Raw genomic sequence first — 5,949 nt, 5'->3', positions numbered from 1 at the left:
GGGCTGGGGGGTTTACAATGTCCCGTGGGTACAGGGTAATCAACTAATGACGTTCCTGAATTCTTAAGTGTTAGTTGTATATGGACCAGAATATCCTCAGCCTGCTCTGAGGTCCTATGTCCCTGTACAGGGTTCGGGTTGTATCTTTTGTACCACGAAATCATCAGTTTTCGACGTTGGATCATGCTCCATACAGATCTCAAAGCAATTAAAATATCTTCGTCCATCCACCTATATAAATGTCAAAATGATCATTGCAGATCCAATAATAAATTTATGTGAACAAAAATAATTTTTTTAATTTAAAAAATACAATCTTTATTTGTATATGAATTCTTAACAATCTCATCTTAAAAAAAATTTTAAAATACTATAAATATCACTTTCTAGCACCACTCAATATCAATATTAATTTTATGACAAAAGATTGATGTAGCATACGAGCCAAGTGGATAATAAACAAACCCCCTATATCATCTCATCAATCACCACCGCACCTAGAAATTAGAGAAGCTATACAAATGGTGTAATGAAATATTTATCTTATAATAGATAAATAATATAAATATTTATTAGCTACCCAAATTTAGTCCCAACCAATTCAAAAGGTGGTTTGCTTAAAATAGAAGAATATGCCTATATTTAGTTAGGCCAGTTAAAAGCTACCATATACTTTGATTATAAAAAATCTCTATTATTAGGATTACAAGTGATTTGCTTTTGGCATGGCAACTAATTTTTATTATCATTTCTTTTTTGACCGACAAAAAGTAACCAGCATGAATAATAACTAATAAGGTTGATGATTTTTTATAAAAAAATAAATTTTCTATTTTACTATTGCCTTGCAGCAACGCAACTTGAGCAATCTAGTTGATGCTCCATGATTTATTTTAACTTTAAGGTATCTATTGAACTTTAGGTTTTGGAGATGCATCGGTTCCAAATAAGGTGATCATGCGCTTCCAATATTTGATTAGATCATATGGAATGCAAGGAAGAGAGAACATATGCAACAATAAACTCCATGTGGTATTACCTATTATATAATTTTCATAGAGAATTTATAAATTTATACTTCTTTACATGAAAAGGTATGTGTAGTGCAAAGGTATGTCTAACTAACATATGCATGTAGCTTGATAATATTTATAAAAATAAGAGATTCTAGCTGATTGGGTTGGTAAAATCATTTGGTGATGGATATCAACAACCTAGGTTTGATCCCACTGCCACCTCAATCTTGACCAAATCTTCCCTAAGCTTAGTTTTTAAATAAAAACAAAAAGCTACAGGAAGGTTAAAAAAATAAGTAAAAACTATAAAAATCAGGGACGACTGAAGGGCAAGGCCATCGAAGCCCTTGCCTTAGGCCCCCGCCCCCAGGAGGCCCCCTGCTCGCGCGCATCCGGCATCGCGGTCCAGCTTCCGCCTCCCGCCTTCGACGTCTCGGTCCAGGCGTCCAGCCTCCGCCTCTGGTGTCCCGGTCCACCTCCCGACCTCCACCGGTAAGTTTCTTCATTTTTTTTTATTTTTCGACACTCCCCTTCCGCCCCGGTTGTGCGCCGAGCCGGCGGCCCGCCGGTCCGCCTTTGTTTCTCGAAAGCTAGAGCTCGGAAGAAGACCCCTCCCTGGTCCCGCTTTCATTTTTAGCTTTAGGCCTCCAAAGATGTTGAGCCGCTCCTGACAAAAACTATACAGCATCTCTAAATTTGAATGTTGTTACATGAAGGATTAATTTGGATTTTATATGACTAATTGAAATGTAATATACAAGAATGACTTTTATGTATTCATGCACATACATTTGATCTGCTTGAACAAAGTTTACATTTATTTATCTTTCTATTGTGTGGAAATATTTTATTTTTTATCAAAAAATGAATCTCTCATTTTGTTATTGTGCACCTAATTCACAGCACTAGCAATACAAGAAGGGTATGATGGTCAATCTATCAACATAGAACATAAACTCTTTACAGGTATTGATGATTCAGAGGGGAAAGGTAGAAGTCCTTTCCCTCTTATGACAGCTTTCTTTACCCACTTCCTTTATTCAAAGTCAGCATTATTGATCGTGGCTGGAGCTGTCAGCCATGGAAGACTCGGAGGCGTCAAAAGCTTATGGCTCTGGCAGTTGGGATCCATATAATTAACGCCACTTTTGGTGAAAGAATAGTCGAAATAGACAAAAAGTTGACCTTGTAATTGAGAACAAATGCGGCCCACGCTGGCACTATGAAACTCATTTGACGTGTGAGCAAATCAAGGAGAACGTCCCGAGTATTTTGGACACGGTCTAATGCAAGGAGAACCTGGCAAGTAAATAATTACCAATTTACCGAGTATTTTGGACACGGTCTAATGCAAGTAGCGAGTATGATCTTTTTTTTTTTTGAGAAAAAAAAAATTATAATGCCATCCCTTCAATGTTTTATAATTTACATTTGCATCTCAAATATTTTATTTTTTTAATTAGATCTTAAATCTTAGATTTTGGTTGCAAATTGACCCATCCGTCTATTTTAGTGAGGACCTATGAATATGTGAATTTCATACGAGATAAGTTTAGATGTAAAATTTTATTAATATTCTTATGGCTGGATTAGGAGAGGAGTTGTCTTTTGATAAAATAAAATTTTAAAGATATAATAATTATCTTATTCTTGCCGTTAACAGTGCTAGAGCTCAGATGGGCATTTGAGGTGTATCACAATCAATTCACAACTGTCGATATCTAATTAAAAAATAAAATATTTAGGAGGTAAGAGTAAATAGTAAAAAGTTGGAGAGGAATTTTTTTTTTTTTTAAATGATGGATCCACCACCAAATACGGCTTTGTTTTTTTTTCTTTTCTTTTCTTTTCTTTTCTTTTTAAGATTCGAATTATTCCAAAGTTGAGAGGGGTGCCAGCTAGCAGAGGCAAGGTTGGCAGGTGAGTTTGACTTAACTTTCACATTGGATAATTAACTTCCATGGACCCGTGTCCATGACAATGTAACAAAGTTTACAGCTCATTCACAAAGTGTGTGTGTGTGTGTGTGTATTTGCTTGGATGCACTATTTTTTTCTTGGTGTTCTGAACCTGTTACAAGAGCCATATGAGCAGTTGTGTATGGCACAAATTAGGAAATTGTGATGTATGAATGTTCTACATTGCTCTTAAACTGCATGAAAGAATAAAAAGTTTGTTGGAATGCTATTGCCAGTATTTGCAAACAAAATGGAAAAGAAGCAAAAATTCTAATACTAAGATTTCAGGATTAGAAATGGTACCTAGAGTCGGGTGATGCAGAATTCACCATACCACGTGGGATTATTCAAAACCATAAGAACTTTAGAATTTGCTCCAAAATCATAATATCATAAAATTTTGAGAAAATCAAAAATTTCAATAAGATCAAGACATTTTTATATTGGAAACATCCTGTGACGTTGTCCCGAAATAAAGATCAAAGATATGGACAGTCATATTCATCCTCATGGATTTTTTTTATTTGATTTTCAATAGGACTTCACTATCTTTATCCAAGAGAAGCGAATGATATAAATTATTATGGCTTGTTTGGACAATCTTATATAATCTAGCAGGGTCACATGGCCATAAGCCAGGTTAGGCATATGTTAATAGAATTTTTAGAAATAGCTTTGAAGTGGATCAGCCCGAACCCATAGAAAGAGAGAGAAATTTTTTTTTTTTCTCCTCCCTAACAAAATGGTCGGGAAGGATCTCGGGTTGGGTTAGATCTTATATCCTGCAGTACTAAAAATCATATTTCGAATCTTAAAGATCCAGCAAAATTATCCAAACATGCTCTTAGAAATTTGGTTTCTCCTTTTTCTGGATGACAGCTTCACGAGCTCACTTTGTGGCGGTCCAAGAAGGTTGACCAAGCATAAAGAGGGCTGTTATTATCAAATTTTTCATAATGCTCGCAAAACCACTGGACAGACGCAAATACATCTTTACTTGAAAGAAACGGCCAACCACGTAAACCCATGGAAAGACTGATTAACTCACAATAAAGTGGAATTTCCTTTCTAGGCAGACATCCAAACAGTTTGCACTTCACGAGTGAGAGATGGATTTAAAGTTGCAACGTGTATCTTTCTATAAACCATGTTTTTTTACTTATGACGAATTATTTTAGAAATCTCAATTTTGTTGTTTCATAGCTTTGACACATATTGATGAGTGAAAGTTGCAACCCCAACGTCTCTCTTGCCTCTTCAAAGGGTTGCACTAGAATCAAGTAATTAAGCAAGGACATTCTCTTTACGACTCTTTGGTAGACAAGAAACATGATCCCATGTTCCAGATACTCGATTAAATGATGTGGCCTACCATGATTTTTTTTTCTTTTCTTTTTTTTGTTTTTGTTTTTTTTTTTTGGTTTGGGTCCAGCCTACTATGATTTGTTTTGACCCAAGCTTTCAAACGAATATCACCAAATCTCTAGTTGTCAAAGCTATCAGTTTATGTAGAAAATCATACTGCTCTCGTGCTATGGTGGTTTTTATGCACAAATGCCTGTACTAGGGCTCAACCTGTTCCAGCAGACAAAAGTTTAGTACTGGCTGAGATTTGTTTTGTACTGATGGTAGGCATCTCCTTACCACAACGGGAATGCAAGAACGCAAACTAGGCATCTTCTTACCACATATGGGCATGGATGCATGCATGCATACATACATACATGTGTGTGTCTATATATATATATATATATATATATATATATGTGTGTGTGTGTATGTATGTAAAATCAACTGATCAATACATAGATATTCTTTCTATATATTTTTCAATAACTTCTGTTATTTCTCATAATCAATTATTTTTTTAATTATAAAGTTTAAAATCAATTTTTAAATATAGTTGCTAATATTTAATTTATTAACTTAGCCTATATGCTAGTATATTGGTCTTAAAATCTCTATTTAGATTTGAAATTTTTAGTTTCTTTTGAGATTTTTTGTTTTTCACGTTAGCCAAATAAATCAAAATCTTGATTTATCTCAAAATCTATAAGCCATTAATATGACTGAAATCTTGGAGTTTAAAAATCTTGAGATTAGAACAATTGCAAGGACTAGTCCAAATTTAAGAAGCCTATTTTGAATATATATAATCTCTATGGAACATATCAGTTATACATTCACCGTTGTCCTTACATTTTATGAGGGAATATATTATAATATAGAGAATTAGAGATAAATTTTCATTTTTTTAATTTAAAAATAAATTTTATATAAAAATACTTATTCATTTTAAACATAAGTTAGAAGCAACTATCCATTTTGATTGAAATTATTTTTATATCTTTATATCCCTTAAAATATTATAGTATTATATTATTATAATATAATATTTATTTACAATAAAATAGTATTACATTATATTAATATAGTCTTTCTTATAATAATATAATATTATTTTATTATATTATATTAGTGTAGTATTCTTTTACAATAAGATAGTATTATATTATCATGGTATGGTATTCCTTTATTGCAGTATCACTTACAACATTACAGTATTGCTTTATAATAGTATAGTATAACTTTATAACAGTATAGTATTATTTTATAACGGTGTAGTATTGTTTTTATTATAGTACAGTATTATTTTATAATAGTATAATATTATTTTATAATAGTGTAGTATTGCTTTATAACTGATAGGTAGGGCTGAAAGTGGGCTGGGTTGGACCAGACCAAATCCCAGTCCGAGCCCAACTCGAAATTTTTTATCGGGCTTTGGGCTGGGCTTAGGCCCGAAAATTTTTAAATCCCAGGCCCGAGCCCAAGCACGAGCACGGCCCGAACAGATTGGGCTGGCCCAGCGCCAACATCACTCCCGATTCCCTGCTAATTTTTTTAAAAAAAAAAATCTAAAGCCCTATAAGCCCAAACCCATTCTGATGGCTAGCCATGACAAGTCGACGACG

The sequence above is a fragment of the Elaeis guineensis genome, chromosome 9 (genome assembly GCF_000442705.2).
Source record: "Elaeis guineensis isolate ETL-2024a chromosome 9, EG11, whole genome shotgun sequence".
In the NCBI taxonomy this organism is placed as follows: domain Eukaryota; kingdom Viridiplantae; phylum Streptophyta; class Magnoliopsida; order Arecales; family Arecaceae; genus Elaeis; species Elaeis guineensis.
This window is presented reverse-complemented; position numbering follows the sequence as displayed.